Source organism: Talpa europaea (genome assembly GCF_964194135.1).
Source record: "Talpa europaea genome assembly, chromosome: 12".
NCBI lineage: Eukaryota > Metazoa > Chordata > Mammalia > Eulipotyphla > Talpidae > Talpa > Talpa europaea.
Genome location: NC_140079.1, coordinates 43165404 through 43187594, shown reverse-complemented (window position 1 = coordinate 43187594; position 22191 = coordinate 43165404). Strand labels below are relative to the sequence as shown.

The 22191-nt window shown below is 39.7% G+C and overlaps 3 pseudogenes across 3 annotated transcripts; 1 reads left to right on the top strand and 2 right to left on the bottom strand.

Moving 5' to 3' along the window:
• Nucleotides 1–679: 679 nt before the first annotated feature.
• Nucleotides 680–3248, bottom strand: LOC311181539 (olfactory receptor-like protein OLF4; annotated as a pseudogene). The gene is made up of 2 exons: nt 3143–3248; nt 680–1697 (listed from the first exon to the last, which is right to left on the bottom strand). The product of its transcript is annotated as an olfactory receptor-like protein OLF4 (transcript).
• Nucleotides 3249–9684: 6436 nt separating this feature from the next.
• On the top strand, nt 9685–12125 carry LOC311181538 (transmembrane protein 11, mitochondrial-like; annotated as a pseudogene). Its single transcript has 2 exons — nt 9685–9724; nt 11566–12125. The product of its transcript is annotated as a transmembrane protein 11, mitochondrial-like (transcript).
• Nucleotides 12126–19459: 7334 nt separating this feature from the next.
• Nucleotides 19460–20326, bottom strand: LOC311181537 (olfactory receptor 7A5-like; annotated as a pseudogene). Its single transcript has one exon. The product of its transcript is annotated as an olfactory receptor 7A5-like (transcript).
• Nucleotides 20327–22191: the final 1865 nt, after the last annotated feature.

The following is a 22191-nucleotide window of genomic DNA, read 5'->3' as shown; positions in this document are numbered from 1 at the left end:
TTTTCAATTCCCATCACTTTTATCCAACTTACTCCCCCATATTTGAAGAAGTAGATGTACAGCATGATATGGAAACATTTTGCATTGTAATATAATATATGATTGCAATTTTGTTTTATCGATTGACAATTATCTGTGATTATAAGGTCATATTAAGTCATTGTAATTATTAAAATATATCTCTTTGTGAAGAATAGTATATGTGATAATAATGTTAGCTTGGAATAAGGAAGGCTTTGTGTACACTGAGCTGAAGGAGAACAGGATACTAAGGAAGAGAATAAAACATTCTGTGCTAGGTAGCCCACTGCCTATTAGCATCTTTGATGTCAGGAAAAGTGCTTAATGTAGGAACACAAAAGATGACACACCCAAAACAGAAAAGGTTTGTTATCTTACTTCCTCTTCTATAAAATTATATAAACTTCCTTGATCATCAGGTGTGGTTTGTTTGCCATAGTAGTAGTAGAATTTGATGACTTTTAACTATAACAATCAAAAAAAATATTGCTTCATTAAGTGAACAGGAATATCAATTTTTTTCTGATTTAAGATTGCAATAAATTTGGGCAAGTAGGAAAACCACAAAGGAAAAGATGTTAGAGATCAGAAAGAACAAAAAGTTAAATAAATTGAGTTATATAAATTGAATAAGAGAAATTGTAGTCCAAGAGGAAATTATGTGATGCAAAAAAAAAGCAAGTTCTACTTCTTGTCAATTAAATCCAATTTCTGATTATTTGTCTCTAGTGTCTCAAATTTTTGTACTTGAGGACAATTATCTTTTTGTAGTTTTCTTTAGAATAAATGTTGTCAGGGCATCCTTTATATCTTTGTTCCTCAGATTGTAGATGAAGGGGTTCAGCATGGGTGTGACCAAATTGTACATTGCTGAGGCTATTGCACTTGATTGTGAGCTTTGGGGAGCAGCAGAGCTAAGGTACACTCCAATGCTTGTACAATAAAATAAGGAGACAACTGAGAGGTGAGATGCACAGTTGGAAAATGCTTTATACTTGCCCTGAGATGATGAGATTCTACGTATGGAGGAAACTATCATAGAGTAAGAAAAAAGGATACCAAGAGGGATCAACCACCCAGTAAGACAGACACAAAATATATCACCACATTATTGAGAAACAGAACATGCCTGTGTGACAATCTGATTGAGTTCACAGAAAAAAATGTGGGATTTCCAAATTTGTACAGAAGGACAGCTGTAATAACATTAAGCTTTGTATTAAGGAATAAAGACCACTGATGATCCAGGAGACCGGAATCAGCAGCCACACAGCCAGGGCTTCATGATGACCATGTAGCGCAGGGGGTGGCAGATGGCCACAAAGTGGTCATAGGCCATTACAGTCAAGAGAAAGATGTCCAACTCTGTGAACAGTATGAAAAAATGTACCTGGGTGATGCATCCTTTGTAGGTTATGGTTTTGTTTTCTGTCTGTTCACCAACATCTTTGGAATTGTTGTGGAGGTGAAACAGATGTCAGCAAAGGACAGGTTGGAGAGGAAGAAGTACATGGAAGTCTGGAGGTGGATGTGTGAGCTGACAGCCAGGTTGATGAGCAGGTTTCCAAACACTGTGATCAGGTACATGGTGAGGAAAAGCATTAATATGAGGGACTGGAGTTCTGTTGCCTCTGAAAATCTCAGGAAAAGAAATTCTGAAATGTGTGTATCATTGACTGGTTTCAGGTAGTGCAAGTGATTTGCAGGAAAAAGGAAAATAACAAGACTTATTTTCACAAAATTATGCTATTAACCTATGAAATTCTTCCGTTTATATTTTAGTGAGAACTATATAATGATGTGTATGGTTTCCTTTTGGGGATCCTCAGTATACCTCTGATACAGAATTTTTGTACCATTCAATTATTTCCCCCTGTGGATCTTGTGCTATGCAGTTTTACTAATATATTATTTTATATCTGCAATACAAATTGAACGCTGACTGTGTTTTAAGCACTATCTAAGCAATGATTTTAGGGCGTTGTAATACAAAATTCCAATTCAATGGTGGAGAAAGGATGTACAAGCACACAATAAAATTATGTAGCATTCTACAAGTTGACACATGATATGAAGAATAGGAAGCCAAATATATAATAAAAAAGTGTGAATAGGGGATTTAGTTTTTCTTGGGTGTTTAGATAAGATTTGTTGACCTGTAGATATGCCACATTTGAATAAAGACCTCAGGTTGGAGAGAGAAGGGGGATGCAAGTTTATGTTGGAATGTGCGTCCAACAGAGGGAACATCCAGGGCAAATACCTGAAAGATGTTTGTTTCAAATACTTAAGTCAAAAAAAGGTGAAACCATCTGCACAGCAAAAGAAACCATCAGTAAAACAAAAAAGACATACTACTTAATGGGGGGCATGGGAGAGAGAGAAACAGGAGGAGGAGGAGGGGGAGAAATGGGAGAAGATGACAGGAGATTGAAAAAGAGGAAGAGAGTGGGAGAGAGATAAATTAAATGAATAAAGAGAAAACTGTTTTAATAATCCAGGCGGTTCATCAGAGACTGGAGTCTGCTGGACTTCTCAAACCTGATTATACTTCCCTGATGCAAAACAAAAGGATTAAAAAAAAGACAAATTGTCAAGTTAAGAAATAGTGATATTTTTATGATCTATTTATGATGAATGCCTTATATATTCTACACCCAAGAGAAAATGGGCCAGTTTCTGTGTGTCAGCACAAGTGAGATTTGGGCAGGTCTTTCTGTGGTGAAGTCCTTCCTGTGCACTGTAAGATGTTTGGAGCATCCTGGACTCCCCCTGTCCTTGCTGTGAGCCTGCAATGTCTGTGGACATTTCTGTGTCTTGGGAGGGCAAAGTTGCCCACTTAGAATCTCTCTTTGAACTTAATATCCACATATTTTCTGAACATTGCTATAATAACAATTTATTGAGGATAACAATTTAATGATATAAAAAGTGTTCAACATTGTTTTCACACTGTGAAATATTACACAGCCATTGAAGTATTTAATCAAGCAAATTAAAAAAAAAAACAACAGGTATTTCTTGCCTTAGGGTAAAGGTAAACCACCTCTTAGATGACAACAGGTAAGTGTTCTTGGCCTCATTTCTCTCTCCTAAAGATCAACTGGATTGCTGGGCTCACCTGGATTGGATCTCTGTGAGGGTCTCGTGTGGATATCTGAATTCCTTATTGGATCAAAGTGATACAGACCTGTACCCAGATGAGACAGCAGGGAGTAGTGAACCATCTGTCCCCTAACCTGAATTGGGACTCAACATAAACACACACACAAAAAAAGCATGCCCCTTCCAGCCCAAGATTATATATGCTAGGAATCGGCTCATGTGTTTAAAAGCTCTCTTTGTTCTGCTCATTAGTCACATTTCCTCTTGTTATTCCAACATCTATGCACAAAATTTTCCTGTGGAAATTTGTTCTGGACAGCAATAGGAGGTTTCAATATTCCCAAAAGTTCTGGTTAGAAATCAAATTAATTCCGTTTTTTCATTCCTTTATAAACTTGCCTTCATTTTAGATCTCTTAATTTCCTAGTGCATTTTCTCTCTTCTGGGTTAAAATTTTCTAACCAAGTCCAAACTGAGGAATGTGTCTGGATTAGGTCCTACTTGTCTTCAAAGCTTTGGCTCACGCTGGCAACATTACTGCTCATATTCATACAGTTGCCGTCATCCTTCCAACAGGAAAAAACCCAAGCTCTTGTGACCCATGCTTAAAAGATGAGAAACTTCTTACGTCTGTCACATTAATAGCTATAATTTAGTCCCTCATTATAGTTTTTATCAATTACATACTACATAGGTTGATTCGTCCACTATAACCAGGCATAGAATTATATAAGGACTCTGTGATTTAATTTTTAAGAACGTACATTCCCAGTGAAGTACATTCCCTGTGAAGTACTCTATCCTTTATGGCAGACAGGGGTCTTGGAGAGGTTTAGTCATCTGTCCAAAGTTAAATCCATCCAAGTGAAGGCCCCTAATTGCAGTTCTGAGAGGATACCTCCAGGACTTAAAATTTGGCCAGTGCTTCTCAACCAGAAATGTTTTTTTTTTTTCCTGTGGGGATATTTGACAGTGTTTGATTGGATGCTGTTGAACACCTACAATCCACAGCCTCTGGCCCTCCAGACCACAAACTCTTTTATTGTGTCACAAATCTCAAGAGTTAGAAGGTGAGGGCCTCCCCTGGTGGCGCAGCAGTTGAGTGCTGGGCTGCGAAGCTGCCCGCAGCCTCTGCAGCACTGGTTCGATCCCTGACTGTCAGCAGGGTCCCACATGGTGCGACAGACCTCTCCTGCTGTGCCTGCTGCTCCCCTCAGCAGTGTACTTCAATGCTTCTGCCTGTTCTACTCCCTGCTCTGGCTCTGGTGAATTCTCTCACCCTCCCGCACTTCTGACTGTCCCCTGCAAGCCAGGCATTTTAACATCTCGAGCATTCCAGAATTTCTAGCAAGTTCCTGATGATGTTAGTGCTGCAATTCCTGATCTGTGGACCACTCTTTGAATAGTAAGTCTATGCTCTTGTGTCAGTCAGGTTAATAGCTTCAGGCCTCCTATACAAAACCCATTTTGTGGATTAAAGATCTAGACATAAGACCTGAAACCATAAAATATATAGAAGGAAATATAGGTGAAACACTACGTGATTTGCATATCAAAGACGTCTTTACAGACACATGACCCAAAGCATTGATAGCGAAGGCAAAGATAAACAGCTGGGACTACATCAGATTAAAGAGCTTCTGCACAGCAAAAGAGACAATAACAAAAACAAAGAGAAACCCCACCAACTGGGAGAACATTTTTGCACCCAACACTACTGATAAAGGACTGATCACAAAAATCTGCAAAGAGCTGATGAGACTCAACAACAACAAAGAAAATAATCCAGTCCATAAATGGGCAGAAGAGCTAAAAAGAAACTTCTCTGAACAGGAAATGCAAATGGCCAACAGGCATATGAAAAAATTTTCAACATCACTTTTCATCAGGGAAATGCAAATCAAAACTACCATGAGATACCATCTTACACCAGTGAGAATGGCACATATTAAAAAAAAACTAGTAACAACAAATGTTGGCGAGGGTGTGGAGAAAAAGGAACTCTCCTGCACTATTGGTGGGAGTGCAAACTGGTCCAACCACTATGGAGAGCTTTGTGGAGATTTCTGGACCTACTAAACATAGAGCTTTCATATGATCCAGCAATTCCGCTCCTAGGCATTTACCCAATGGACACAGAAACATCAATTCCAAAGAACACCTGCATCCCTATGTTTATTGCAGCATTGTTTACAATAGCTAAGCTTTGGAAACAGCCCAAATGCCCAAAAATAGATGACTGGATCAAGAAGATGTGGTACATATATACCATGGAATATTACTCAGCATTCAAAAAAGATAAACACATGCAATTTGCAGCAACATGGATGGCACTGGAAGGGATCATGCTCAGCAAAATAAGCCAAAAAGAAAAGAAAAATACTGGATGGTCTCACTCATAGCAGGAATCTATTAAACTTAAATAAGGGACCAGGAAAATGAATAACTATAAGAAAGTGAAAATCAAAATCAACAAAAAACTATGAACCAGAGACACTTTTTGGGGGGTGGGGGGCGGGAGGGGAGAGATTGGGGTCAGAACGGGGGGTTGAAATCATATGGGGAATATAAAAATAAAATTTATTATTAAAAAAACATTTTGCATGTAATTTTGAACGAAGAGTGTATTTGCTCACATCAGTGATAGATTCTTTGTTTATTTTCTTTTAGATAACAGTCCTTGAGTGACAAAAATTAATGCTGTTGTAGAAATTCTGGCCTTTCACCAAGGCAGAGGAAGAACAAGCAGTACTTCAGGAATGGTGAAGTCAGGAAGAGTTTTATTACTCATGCATGATGTCCCAGACCTGGGTAGCCCTGTAAGTTCTGAGTAAGGGTTTAAAGACAATGGGTTCCTTTTATGCATAACTGTCTTCATATTTGTTACATTGATAGCATTGTTATTCAGCTGGCACACCATTTGATGCAAAGTCCCCAGACAAGGAAGGGGAGGGCAGGCAAAGGGGAAAAGATTCAGACATCAGGAGATGGCCTTGGAGACACAGACCAGCTTGACTGCTACTCAATCCTTTTGAAATGCACCTTTGCTTAGATGGGAGTGCTGAGGCCCTGGCCATGAATCTTTAAAGGAAAGAGCTGTATGTAAGCAAACTTGTTGATTATGCCTGCATTGGAGTGTTCATTGCACCTGGTCTGGAAGTTCTGCCAGTTTATTATATTCATTTGCTCAATAATATATTTTCTCATCAATACCTTCATGAAAAGAAAACTGTAACAAGCCCTGTAAAAGTCCCAAAATATGTGTTCATCTCCACCCCAAAACTTTGTAAATGACTTTTCTAGCTATGAACGATTAAGCAGATGGCATAAGACTACTAATATTTAAACAAGAAGGTAAGATTAACACATGGAATCCTGTAATATATACATCCCAGCGACATGAACTTTCTCTAGCTGATCATTGTTTTTTTTTTTTTAGAGGAAATATTTCCATCAAAAGGAAGAAATGAGAAGGAATACGAAACATATGAGGTAATTAGATAATGGGTAACTAAACCAGGTCTGGGAAGCTGTTCAGCATTACCCTAGGTATGCCCAGGCGTGTTCAATCACAGCCATCTCTGGAAACCATCTGGAACAAAGTTGGCCTGCCACACCCCATGAGGGATGAAGCTCAAGCAATCAATGCTCAATTAAATCTCCATATGGATATTATTTGATGTAGTGTTGGGAATGTGAGCAGGGTCTTTGAGTTATCTCTGGAAAATTTTCAGAGTTCCCCTGTCAGTGGAACAAAACCTTTGCATGACACAAGCAAGAAAGTTTACAATTGAAAAAAAAATACAAACAGTTTTATTAGGGAAAGAAGGGAAAAGTGAGTCACCTGTGTAGTCACAGGTGGGCAGGAAAGCTGTATCTTGCCAATGCAGAAATTGTACTGATACAGTGGTCTTGGTTTGGGGAGGGCCTCATTCCTTTGTGGAATTAATTATCTAATGTTAAGTTAATTACTTCTAGACTGTGAGTAGGCTGATTTGTAGGAACCAGTGAAATCTACAATGGTCCCCTATCTCCCTATCCCCACTTCTGCTGTGCACCTCCAGATACTTTTTAGAGCAGTCTGACACAAGCTATAGCAGTTGGCCCTAAGGAGTTTTAACTTCTGTAACTGATTTAACTACTGAACAGGCAGAAAAACCTCTAAGCAAATGGTTGTAAAAGTCCCCTGAGAAAAAGCACCCCAGTCCAGGTGCAATTAATATTCCAATGCAGGCGTAATTAACAAGTGTGCTTACTTGCCAATCTTTCCTTCGGAAATTCCTGGCCAGGTCTCAGTACTCCTATCTAAACAAAGTTGCAGATAACTGGTCAAGCTGGTCTGTCTCTTCAAGGCCATCTCCAGATAGTTACAACCCCCTTAGCTCTCCCAAACTCCCCTGTCCTTGTGAAGCCCTGCATCAAATGATTGTGCCTATTGTAAAACAATCTACAAATGTAACAATGATGTATAAAAAGAAGCTCAGATATAACAGGAAATTCCTGGGTCTGGGTCCACATGCATGTGAAGTAAAACTCTCCTGACCTCGCCATCCGTGAGCTACTTGTCTTTTCCTCTGCCAGGTAAGAGCCACATTTTGCTATACTGTGCTAATCATTTCTAACCCCAAGTAACATTTTCTGGTTTTGTGTCAACTCCATTCCAAATTGTCATCGCTATGTAGGATTGAAACTCAACCAATCAATTGCTGTATTAATTTTTCATCTGATTTGCTTGCTATTTTTTTAAAAGATTTATTTATTCATACATACGAGAACTGGAGTACATGCCAGATGTGCAGGAGGGTGAGAGGATTCACCAAAGACAAAGTGGGGAACAGAGCAGGCAGAATGACTGAATTACACTGCTGAGGGGAGCAGTGGACAAAGACAGGAAAGGTCTTCAGCGCCATGTGAATATCTCCCTGGCCTACTGGCATGGAACCTGTGCTGCAGAGGCTGTGGATAGCTTCATAGCACTGTGCTCAACTGCCTGTACCACTAAGGAGGCCTGTGATTTGCTTGTTATTGAACCAGTTGAAATCTCTTAAGTTCTCACCAAATTTTCATAGTTGACCTCCAATAAGAAAAACATGAACTCCTAATCCTATTTGCATAGCTGGTGAGAGAGAGAACTAGACTACATTGTCTATGTGAATATAAGTCTTACCAAATTCAGGTAGTCAGAACCATGATTCAAAGGCTTCCTGAGTCATCTAGCCCAGCAACAATTCTAATAAACCCTCAAGTAAACATAATTTACTGCATAAAAAGCAAAGATTATCCATAATTATCCAGTTATCATAATTGTCCTTTTAATGTTGAAGAGAGACAAAAAATCTCAGGTATCAGAGTGAGATTTAAAAATGTTATACAGATGTTTTGGAATCTGGAGGAAGGACCACAAATCAAGGGACACAGATGGGTAACAATACAGACTGGAATTAGAAAAGTCACAGAATATCTCCTGAGCTTTCAGAAGTAACCCAAGTCCTACCGGCAACTTGATATTAATTAACCCAATGAGACTCAAGTTTCTGACATTCACAACTGCAAGAGCATGTGTTTGTTGGGATTTAGTGTGGACATATTTTATGGAAGGAACAATAATCTAATATAGACACTTATTCAATGAAATTTGGAGAGGTGACACCAACACGTGGTGGAATTGCTCTCTACCTGCAAATTCTCCTTCAAGCACAACTATAAAAGCCATCCTGACTCACAAATCTCCACAGTTCATTGGCAGCATGGCTGGATTGACCCACTCACGTCTCTCCCTAAGTAGGCTGCTCTGTTACTCACTATGTTTCCAAGTAGGGAGAGGTGAGGAGAGTCTTAGACACAGCAGACCGTTTTGGGGAAAACATATGCTGTGGTACACCCAGACTAGTACACGGGGCTTCAGCTATGGGTGTGAAACAATACAGTGCTTCCTGCCTGCAACCAGATAAAAGGCTCAGTCTCAGCATTGATCTGGTTACAGTGTTAGTGACAGTAGGGCAATTCACAACCCATGCTTTTCTCCTGCAGCCAGAAGGAAATCTGCTGCCAACCTCCAAATGCCATGATACTGAGAAGGGGGTTGGGAAGCAGGTTGCAGGCATGAAGAAGAGTTTGGGATGACAGAAGAGAAAGAATGGTAGAGGTTTATCAGCACTGTGTGCCCCCACCCAAGACTTGAAAGGCATCTGGGCTTCCACTTGCCACAGTCTTTCCCCCACCATCACCACCATTCACTGTTTGTTTTGTTTTGTTTTTTAAGATTTATTTTATTTATACAAGAACCGGGGTACAGGCCAGATGTGTGGGATGGTAAGAGGATTCACAAGAGACAGAGCAGGGAACAGAACAGGCAGACTGATGAAATACACTGCTGAGGGGAGCAGCGGGTGAGACAGGAGAGGTCTGCTTGCCATGCAGGTTGCTCCCAGGCCAGCGGGGATCAAACCTGCACTGTAGAGGCTGTGGAGAGCTCCACAGTGCCGTGCTCAACTGCCTGCACCACTAGGAAGGCCCACCATTCACTATTGAAGGTTTCTTAGACTCTGTGATAAGGAAATGGTCATCAGAAGGTGTGGAGAGAGTGAGGAAGTGACAGGTGAGGGAAAGTTGTAGAACATTCTCACTTGAATTTTGATGGAGTGACTGAAGCATGGGCAGATAAGGACATGTGAGGTTGTTCTTGCCAATTAATAGTTATGTAATGATGTACAAGTCAATAACAATTGATAATATAAAATAAAATAATGTTGAGCTTTATTTTAAGCCTCTCTATTGATGCATCAGGTTTCCTTGGGCATGTATATTTCATACTGAAAACCTATACTTGGTAGTGTTAGGGGGAAAGGATGTCCTGTGCAAACTTATACAAGTTTTGTGGACACCACCCCCACTCCAATAAAACACTGGGAACTACTGGGGCCTCCCTGGTGGTGCAAGGGTTTAAGCACCACAGTATGAAGCAATCTACAGCCTCTGCAGCACAAGTTCGATCCCTGGCAGGGCAGGGAGCAACACATATTGCGAGGCAGACCTCTCCTGTCTGCCCTGCTGCTCCCCTCAGCAGTGTATTTCAGTCAATCTGCCTGTTCTGTTACCTGTTCTGTCTCTGGTGAATCCTCTCATGCCTCCACATCTCTGTCCTGTACCCCAGCTCTTGTATATATAAATAAATAAATGTTAAAAAAAACACTGGGAACTACAAATCCCATGATTACCAAAGGGAGAGTTTGCAAGGACTTGAGGGCAGAGTTAAGCAGCCATTTTCTCTGTTTTTGTATTTAACCAGCCATGTGAGTGGCTCTCACTCTCTCATGACCAGGCAGCACTTTGTCTCGGAGGGTGATTTGGAATTCCAGGTCAGTAGAACGGGTAGGACACTTTTAAGAATATATCTCCCCCTTTTTCTCCCTGAGTTATTCATTTCATCATTTCTCCTTTCCTTGTAAATAAACCTATTATTCCTTTGATAAACCTATTGTGTGTGCCTGCATTTAAAGACCCCTTTAAGTGCTCAGGTGAGGGCCCACAGTCAAGCAACCCATTTTATATCAGGATTGCCCTATAACCATATAATTGAAATTTTAAATCATATTGGAGATAGTTTACACCATTAGGTGGTACAATGGACTCTTCAATGCATAACTAAACATGATTAACAATAATGCCTCTGAGGCATTAAGATTAGAAAAGCTGCCCATTATAAAAATAATGTTCACTCATTCCACTTTAAATTTTTGTATCTTGTGCCTCCCCTGGTGGCACAGCAGTTGAGTGCTGGGTTGCAAGGCTGCCTGCAGTCTCTGCAGCACCGGTTCAATCCCCAGCCACCGGCAAGGGTCCCACAAAAAAATAAATAAATTAAATAAATTTTTGTATATCTACATTATTTTATTACATTCACTTTTTTTTCTGTCATCTTCACCCTTCTCACAGGTTAAGTTCAACATGAAAAAGAAATCAGAAAAGCACCTCTGTGTGCATACATACATACATCTGTATACACCTGTATACACTCTGTGCATATAACTTTGTGTGTGCCTGTTTGAAAGAAAAACGTGTTCAAACATACATGTGTGCACACAACATTTGCACATGGACAAAAGCTGAACCACTGAAGCCCAAAATCTTCCCACAATTAGAAGATGCCTTCTGGTGAGGATCCATTGCATAGGGACACAGGGGCCCGCCATGTCTGGATGAAAAATAAATAAATAAATAAAAATGAAAATAAAGGCTGCTGTTGTCAGCTCTCCACTTATCTCTCACCAATATATCTATTAAAAATTGCTAAAAATAAATAGGAGAAAACCCAACAAATGGAAATTATTCCCTGCTCATAGAAAGGAAGAATTTGGAAGAATTATTTATTTATTTATTCATTTGGTGAGCAGAGTGTCTCCAAGAATGTCACTTGGGGAAGGAGGCATCTTGGTCCAGGCATCAGCAGTGGCAGAACTCAAGACTGGTTGAGACTATCAGTCACAGACTGGTACATGGTGCATGAGATCTACAATGGGGAAAACATCTTGGACCAGTTTGAAAAGGAGCTGGAACAGGCCCTCGATGCCCATTATAAGTATATCATCACCCAGCTCATCCACATTAGCAATGGAAATGCCCGCCTGCTGGATCACTGTGGACAACTGCTTGCACAAGACCACCATGCTGGTGGGTTCTGGCTGCCCTTATGCCCCATTGGCAATTGGCACTGCCCTTAGATTATTCACACTATACCTCCCTGCCTGCTGGCATATTGAGCCTGGCTTGCAGCATCCTCTATGGCATTTCCTGGCAGTTTGACCCTTACTGCAAGTACCAGGTAGAGTAGGATGCCTATAAACTGCCCTGCTTGCTTACCCCAGCACATACTTACTTCCACCACCCTAGCGGTGCTGATCCTGAAGAATGACTCGCACAGAAAGAGACTGCACTACAGGATAGCACTGGCCACCCTGTTGTACTATGTAAAAAAGATTTATGAACTCTGCTCCATATGATTTCAGCAGAACAGGGAGAGAAGCAAGCAACCCATCCATGAGAGAGAACATGCTATTAAGATTGACCTAGTAACATTTTCCTCCATGAGTGAGCAGAGCCTGGGAAGGTGTTGAGTCTGCACAGCTTGGGAAGGTGTTAGGTTTAATATTTGTTATTAAAAAAATAATCACAGATTGTGAGTGCATCCAGGGTCTTTTCAACTCATTACACTAAGATATAGTTTTCTGTAACCCACATGGGTCTGAGATGTTGAAGTCTGACTGGGCAGTGGAACCTGGATGGAATCAGCACTACTGAGGTTATATGATCATGCTTGGGGGGGGAGTTCTTTAAATATATTAACTGTACCATTCAGAGGCTACCAGAAGCTATTGACTATTAAAAGTTTGAGATTTTCAAAAATGAATCAACATTGTCAAAATCTCCACCTCAGCAAATGAAATAGATGGATTCACTGTAATTCCAATTGAAATCTCAATGGCATTCTTTTGACACTTTTTGGGGGGTGGGGGTGGGAGGGGAGGGATAGGGGTCAAAATGGGGGGGTTGCAATTGTATGGGGAATATAAAAATAAAATCTATTATTTAAAAAATAAAATATAGATTGTTTTTATTACTGAAACTCATATGGAAACACAAACATCCCTGAATAGTCAAAGCTCTTCTAAATAAAAAAGGGGAACAATGGAGGTATCATAATTCTTTCCTTTTAATATTTATTTTTATTCATGCAAGAGCTGAGGTACAGGCCAGATTTACGGGAGGGTGAGAGGAGTCACCAGACAGAGAGGGGAGCAGAACAGGCAGATGAACTAAAAGCACTGCTGAGGGGAGCAGCAGGCAAGAGGTCTGCCATGCCATGTGAGATTTACCCTGTCCAGTTGGGGACAGAACTGGTGCTGTGTAGGCTGCAGACATCTTCACAGCACTGCACTCAACCCGCTATGCCACCGGAGAGGCCCTGGAGGTATCATAATTCTGAACCTCAAATGGTACCGTGAAGACATAGTACTTAAAGCAGCACAGTACTGGAACAAAAATAGACATATAGATCACTGGAATAGAACTGAATGTCCAACAATAAACTATATATTCATGGGCAAGTGATCTACAGTCAAGTTGTGGAGTGTACACAATGGAACAAAGAAAACCTCCTTAGTAAACCGTGTTGGAATAACTAGACTTCAACAAGCAAAATAATAACATTAGAGAACTGTCTCACTCCATGCATGAAAATCAACTCATAATAGATGAAAGACTTAGATATAAGATCTGAAACCATAAAATACATAGAAAAAACACAGGGAAAAATCTCCATATCATAAACTTCAGAACCTCAAGTGAGAAGGAATACAGAGGAGAACATAGAAAACTGAGACTCCATCAAACTAAAAGCCTTCAATACAGCACAAAAAACAACAACCAAAACTGAGAGGCAACTTAAGAAAAATAGGAGCACACTGTAAATTTGACAAGGGAATGATATCAGAGATCTACAGAGAGCTTATATACTGAACATGCAACCCAAAAATAAAATGGACAGAAGAGTTAAGTAGGCACTCCTCCAAAAAAGACATGCAATTGGCCCAAAGACAGATGAAAATGTGTTCATCATTACTTAGTATCAGGGAAATGCAAAACAAAAGAACAATGAGATACCATTCTCACATGTGTGAGAATGACCATAATAAAAACACCAAAATCAACAAGTGTTGGAGAGGGTGAGGGGAAAAATGAAGCTACTACACTCTTGGTAGGATGTGTACTGGTCCAGACACTATGTTTAACTATGCTAAATATCCTCAAGTCACTAAAAATTGATGTCATTTGACCCAGCAATTCCACTCCTAGGAATCTACCCAAAGAACATTAAAAACACTAAATCAAACTGGAATCTACACTCCTATATTTATTGTAGAACTATTTACAATAGCCACAATATGGAAACAAACTCAATGTGCCAAAACCGATACTGGACTAAGATATGCCATGTACACAAATAAGAAAAAACAAAGACTGACTACTATAAGGCATTAAGATAAAACATTTAACCATACTTTCAATCTATGTCCACCGCTTGCTGTATGTCCTTGTTTTAAATTTCTATATACTTTTAATTGCATGTAATACAAAGAATCATTCTTTTCAGTTCTATAATCTAAGTTTTTCTCAAGTGTCATTTCAACATAAAATATGAGATTATAGGCCTTCCCTGGTGGCACAAGGTGTTGAGCACATTACTATGAATGTATCTGTAGCCTCTGTAAGCAAGTTGGATCCCTGGCTGGCCAGGAAGCTACACACATGGCACAGCAGATCTCTCCTGTCTCACCCACTGCTCCTCTCAATAGTGTATTTCAGTCAGTCTGCCTGCTCTGTTCCCCACTTTGTCTCTGGTGAATCCTCCACCCCCTGCACCTCTGGCCTGTACCCCAGTTCTTGTATGTGTAAATAAATAAATCTTTAATAAATATATGAGATTATATGGGTCTGTTGTATACATATATTTGTGTATGTTTATTCAACATAAAACATATGGAAATAAGTATACACATCTACATACATAAAACTTTAACCATAAACATTTATTTTTGTATTTAACAAAATGTGTCCACCCAATTCCTATTGTTTGCAACATTTATCTAAAGTGATATTTCCTATCCCATATTACCTTTAGAAATAAGGAGTTTGAGGTATAGGAGCATACATTTTTAAAGGTTCACAAATAACATTAAATCTTATCACACACTTTGTTGAATTACGTACAAAGGAAATATAAAACATGTATTTGAGCTTTATTCAGCTTCTTCTATTCATTAAACAGTACATTTTAAATATGTGCAACTTACAGTATTCACATATACTCTAATAAATTATTTAAAAGGAGAAAAATTCTAAGGTGCGTGTATCAGAGTATGATACATGGACAGGTGACTAATTCAAAGTGAGCAGTGGTGAATTGAGCATATATTCCTGGGAGAGAACCCCTGGCACAGGCATCACCCTGGATGAGCCTCAGAAGCACAATGTAAAAAGTCAATCTGCCTGTGGAGCTCTGCGGAGCCCAGCTGGGTCAGAGAGGTCATCACGCACTCTTCTTGGTCCTGAAGGCCAGCTATTAACTCACTTACATGTAGGATGGCCTCTCAATAGTAGCTAACTTATACTACAGTCAAAATAAATAGAAGAGAGGAGAGTTATAATAATCTGTATTTTTTTTTTTTTTTTTAGAATTTGTTGTTATACTTATTTAGGATGACTGCACTTAAAAATTCTAAGCAGTTAGCTTTTCAATATAATACTGGAAGTCCTAGCCAGGGCAATAAGACAAGAGAAAGACATACAAGGAATCCAAATAGGAAAAGAAGAAGTCAAACTATCACTATTTGCAGACGATATGATATTATATATAGAGAACCCCAAAAACTCCACAGAAAAGCTAATTCAACTCATCAATCAGTTCAGTAAAGTGGCAGGATACAAAATCAACACGCAAAAGTCAGTAGCCTTCCTATACACAAACAATAAATCTGAAGAAGAAGAAATCAAAAAAACCATCCCTTTTGTTATTGAAACAAAAAAATCAAATATTTGGGAATAAATCTAACAAAAGAGGTAAAGGACCTATACAAAGAAAACTATAAAACACTGTTAAAAGAAATAGAAGAAGACACAAAGAAATGGAGAGACATCCCCTGCTCATGGATTGGAAGAATAAACATTATTAAAATGGCCATCCTTCCAAAAGCAATATACAGATTCAATGCTATTCCAATCAAAATTTCAATGTCATTCTTCAAAGAAATAGAACAATTATTGATGAAATTCATATGGAATCACAAAAAACCCCGAATAGCCAAAGCTCTCCTGAAAAAAAAAGAAGGGAATGGAGGCATCACACTCCCAGATTTCAAACTATACTACAAAGCCATAATCATCAAAACTGCATGGTATTGGAACAAGAACAGACATACAGACCAATGGAATCGAATAGAAAATCCAGAAATAAACCCACAGATTTATGGTCAACTAATCTTTGACAAAGGAGCAAAGACTATGCATTGGAGCAAAGAAAGTTTGTTCAATAAATGGTGCTGGGAAAACTGGGTCGCTACATGCAAAAGAATGAAGCTTGACCACTACCTCACACCATACACAAAAATCAACTCAAAATGGATTAAAGAACTAGACATAAGACCTGAAACCATAAAATATATAGAAGGAAATATAGGCAAAACACTACGTGATTTGCACATCAAAGACATCTTTACAGACACATCACCCAAAGCAGTGATAGTGAAGGCAAAGATAAACAGCTGGGACTACATCAAATTAAAGAGCTTTTGCACAGCAAAAGAGACAATAACAAAAACAAAGAGAAACCCCACCCACTGGGAGAACATTTTTGCACCCAACACTAATGATAAAGGACTGATCACAAAAATCTGCAAAGAGCTGATGAGACTCAACAACAACAAAGAAAAGAATCCAGTCAAAAAATGGGCAGAAGAGCTAAAAAGAAACTTCTCTGAAGAGGAAATGCAAATGGCCAACAGGCATATGAAAAAATTTTCAACATCACTTGTCATCAGGGAAATGCAAATCAAAACTACCATGAGATACCATCTTACACCAGTGAGAATGGCACATATTAAAAAAACTAGCAACAACAAATGTTGGCGAGGGTGTGGAGAAAAAGGAACTCTTCTGCACTGTTGGTGGGAGTGCAAACTGGTCCAACCACTGTGGAAAGCTGTGTGGAGATTTCTGGACCTACTAAACATAGAACTTCCATATGATCCAGCAATTCCACTCCTAGGTGTTTACCCAAAGGACACAGAAACATCAATTCCAAAGAACACCTGCACCCCTATGTTTATAGCAGCACTGTTTACAATAGCTAAGCTTTGGAAACAACCCAAATGCCCAAAAATAGATGACTGGATCAAGAAGATGTGGTACATATATACCATGGAATATTACTCAGCATTCAAAAAAGATAAACACATGCAATTTGCAGCAACATGGATGGCGCTGGAAGGGATCATGCTCAGCGAAATAAGCCAAAAAGAAAAAGAAAAATACCGGATGGTCTCACTCATAGCAGGAATCTAGAAAACTTAAATAAGGGACCAGGAAAATGAATATAAGAAAGTGAAAATCAAAATCAACAAAAAACTATGAACCAGAGACACTTTTATGGGGGCGGGGGCGGGAGGGGAGGGATTGGGGTCAGAATGGGGGGGCTGCAATTGTATGGGGAATATAACAATAAAATTTATATAAAAAAAAAAGATGTTACTGAAAAAAAAAATTCTAAGCAGTTAATTTCCAGATAACTAGGAGTGTGGTGTTTTTTCAGGAAAACTGGTGACCCTGATTCTAAGACCAGACAGGAATTCAAGTTCTCTCATAGTCATCCTTTCATCATGGGGATGATAGACTACAAGCCCCCCTGGTGGCACAGGGGTTAATACCTCAGTGAAGTCAGGCTATTGCCAGCCATTGCAACATGAGTACTATGACCAGCCAGGTTGTTAAACCACATGGTGCAGCAAATCTATCCTGTCTCACCTGCTGCTATGCTCAGCAGTGTATCTACCTCAGAAGAGATGCCTGTTCTGTTGCCCACTCTGTCGCTGTGAATTCTCCCACTCCCCAAACTTCTGCCTATACTCCAGTTCTTGTATGCATAAATAAATACAATAAAGCTTAAAAAAGATGATAGAATATCATTTATCACATACATACATATATATATATATGAAGCTCTCCACAGCTTCTGCAGTGCTGGTTCGATCCCGGCTGGCTGGGGAGATACCCACATGGCACGGCAGACCTCTCGGTCTTGTCTGCTGTTCCCCTCAGCAGTATATTTGAGTTTGTCTGCCTATTATGCTCCCCACTCTGTCTCTGGTGAATCCTCTCACCCTTCTGCATACCTGGCCTGTACCCTGGTTCTTGTATAAATATTTAAAAAAATAAAAATAAAAAAAATTATGAAGAGGGGAGTTGTTTCTTTAGAGCTAGCAAAAGAGTCCTAGATTTAGCAGCATCAGAAGATTTCAAGCAGGAACATGACATTAATGTAATAACAATATTTTCTATTCCCATCACTATTAACTCCCTTACATACAGATATGAATCATTGATATTTGCAAAAGTAGATGTACCACATGAAATGGGAACATTTTGCAATGTAATATAATATGTGATTTAAATTTTGTTTTATCATGTTGAAGATTATCTGTGATTCTAAGGTCAAATTATGTCAATATATGTATTAAAATGAGTGTTGGTGAAGACTCAAATGTGTGTAATCATGTTGGATTGAAGTAAAGGAGGCTTGGCATACACTGAGCTGAAGGAGAACAGGATCCTAAGGAGCAGATAGCAGCACTATTTACAATAGCTAAGCTTTGGAAACAACCCAAATGCCCAAAAACAGATACCTGGATCAAGAAGATGTGATACATGGAATATTACTCAGCATTCAAAAAAAGATAAACACATGCAATTTGCAGCAACATGCATTGCACTGGAAGGGATCATGCTCAGTGAAATAAGCCAGAAAAAAAAAAGAAAAATACCAGATGGTCTCACTCATAGCAGGAATCTAGAAAACTTAAATAAGAGACCAGGAAAAAGAATAACTATAAGAAAGTAAAAATCAAAATCAACAAACAACTATGAACCAGAGACACTCTATGGGGGGTGGGGGGCAGGGAAAGGAGGGATTGGGGCCAAAATAAGGGGGTTGCAATTGTATGGGGAATGTAAAAATAAAATTAAAATTAAAAAAAACAAACTAGTGTGCTATGGAGCCCACTGTATATTACCATTGTTTTTGTCAGGAGTGTGGTTAAATAGTGAAGAGAGAAGGGTGACACTCTCAAAAGTGAAAAGCTTTGTGATTGTACTTCCTCTGTTACAAACTTCTATAAGTTTCCTTGGTCATCGGGTGTAGTTTGTTTGCAACAGGAGTAGCAGAACTTGATGACTTTTAATACAAAAAACAAACAAACAAAAAGGATCTGGTCTATTATATGACATTGGGAGACATTATTCTAAGAAATCCATGTTGTCTCATTAAGTGAATGGAATATCTATTTTTTTCTGGTTTAAGATTGGAACAAATTTGGGAAAGTAGGAAAACCAGAAAGGGAAAAGACTTTACATATCAAGAAGAGCTGAAAGTTTAATAAAGTGAGTTACATAAAAAATAGAGAAATTGAGATTCAAGAGGAAATTCATGATGTGAAAAGCACGTGAGAAAGTTCTACTTCTTTGTTTGATCAATTAAGTACAATTTCCGACTATTAGTCTCCAATGTCTAAAATTCTGGGTGCTTCTTCAGATCTGGGACAATTATATTTTTGTAGTTTTTGAATGTTGTCAGGGCCTGCTTTATGTCTTTGTTCCTCAGACTGTAGATGAAGGGGTTCAGCATGGGTGTGACCCCAGTGTACATCACCGAGGCTATTGTACTTGAGCGAGAGATCTGGCGAGCAGCAGAGCTAAGGTACACTCCCAGGGCTGAACAGTAAAATAAGGAGATAACTGAGAGGTGAGATACACAGGTGGAAAATGCTTTGTACTTGCCCTGAGATGAAGAGATTGTACGTATGGAGGAAACTATCTTAGAGTAAGAGTAAAGGATACCAAAGAGGGAACCATCACCAAGTAAGATAGACTCAAAATATATCACCATGTTGTTGAGAAAGGTGTCAGAACAGGTCAGTTTGAGGACCTCACTGAGTTCACAGAAAAAGTGTGGGATTTCCACATTTGTATAGAAGGACAGCCATCACAACATTAAGCATTGTATTAAGGAATAGAGAGCACTGAGGATCCAGGAGACCAGAACCAGCAGTCCACACAGGCGGGAGTTCATGATGACCATGTAGTGCAGGGGGTGGTAGATGGCCACAAAGTGGTCATAAGCCATTACTGTCAAAAGCAAGATGTCCTCTTATGCAAACAATATGCAAAAATACACCTGGGTGATGCAACCTTTATAAGTAATGACTTTGCTATGTGTCTGGATATTCACCAGCATCTTAGGGATGGTGGTGTTGGTGCAACAGATGTCACCAAAGGACAGGTTGGAGAGGAAGAAGTACATGGGTGTCTGGAGATGGGAGTCAGAGCTGACCACCAAGATGATGAGCAGGTTTCCAAGCACAGTGATGAGGTACATGGTGATGAATAGTCCTAACATGAGGGTCTGCTATTCTGCTTCCTCTGAAAATCTCAGCAGAAGAAATTCTGAAATTTGTGCATCACTGGCAGATTTCATGTATTATAGGTAACTTCCAAGAAAAAGTGGAACAGCAAGACTTATTTTCAAAAACTTATATTACTAACCAACCTGAAATGTCTCCCCTTATCTGTGTTTAAGAAGTTAATTATAGGGCCTGCCCTGGTGGCACAGTGGTTGAACGCTGGGTTGTGAGGCTGCCCACAACCTCTGCAGAACCTGTTCAATCCCTGGCCACAGGTGAGGGTCCCACATGGTGTGCAGACCTCTCCTGCAGCCCGCTGCTCCCTTCAGCATTGTACTTTGTTGGTATGCCTGTTCTGTTCCCCTCTCTGGCTCTGGTGAATCCTCTCACCCTCCCGTGCTTCTGACTGTACCCAGTGCTTGTATAGGTAAATAAATAAATCTTAAAAAAAAAGAAGAAGCCAAGCAGCACTCAGAGAAGAGGAGGGAAGTTCTTTATTTACGGGGGCTCAGATCCTTCTCCCCTGAGCCATGAACAACTAAGTTGCAGGGTATTTATTGGCTTAAAGCAAGGGGTACAATCAGCTGGGAAAGCATGTATCAAGCATGTGGCCTGGCCAGAGGTATCAGCCTTTTCCCTAAAACTTTTAGTTTACAGGTTCAGTCCTGACTTCAGCAGGACAGTCTACATTTACTAATTCATGTCTCACCTTTTAATACCCCTACTTTGTGCTAGGGAGTTCCGCTGGGGAAAGTGTTTACAAGCTGATAATGTCTAACAAGCATCTGAAGTTTTATTTTTTATATTTTTAAATTAATTTTTAATGATTTTATGTTTTTAATCATTCTTCATTTTTGAACAATGTTCACTTTTTTTTTTCCTTTTACAGACTCTAGGCAGGACCAAATGAAGCAAGTGGCTAATTAAAGAGACATGGAACAACAATCAGGAGCAGAACAATGGAGGCTACCGGCCGCAGAAGCAGAGTGAGCCAGGGCAGGAGATCGTGGTCCAGCCCACCAGGAAGGTCTTTCCTGGTCCTTTTCTCAAGTGCAGATTCTACCATGGAGCTGGTCAAGAGTTTCATTAACCATGTCTGAATTATTGGCCTAGGGAAAAAAAAAAACATTCTTCATTAAGGTAGAGGCATGGACTTCTGTGGGTGGGTTTTAGCAAGTCCAGGCCCCTACAGTTTTGGAAAACCACTGAGGCTAAGGAATCAACCTGATCCTGGCATGTCTTGAACAGATTTGTCCACTGCAGTGATATCTGTATCAACTGGTTGAGACAGTGTTGTGAACCTGTCTCGGGCTACACCCATTCTGACTGTCCCCATTCTGATTTCAGAGGAAACTCCTAGTGCAACTAGGAGGAGAATAGCAAGAGGTAAGCCTAGAGACCTCTGTCTTAGTGGCATATAGGGCTAAGTTACGAGGTAAAATGGAGAAGTCAGGAGTGAGCATAAGAAGAGCAACAAGCTAACATCTGTGGGCTGCAAACATTTGTAAAAAGCCATCTGAGCAGGCATAATATGTCTTCTTGGGGTCACACCAGGGAGAAGTAGGGATTACAGAAATGTGGAGCCAGGCAACTGATATATTGGAGTTTGTCCAATACCTAAGATGGAGGAAGCATTTTCCAGATTTCAGGACAAGGTCCAAGAGGATGTTTTGGGTCTGACCGTTTTTCCCCACTGCCATTGACACCAACAGTTGTGTGCTTAGCGAAACCAGGACAGAGACAGAGCCAGCTATCTCTGGCCAAAGCAGAATCTGAGGCATTAATAGCCTGGTGAGTGGCATTTAAAAGAAAAATAATGCCCATGTGGGCTGGTTAGTTA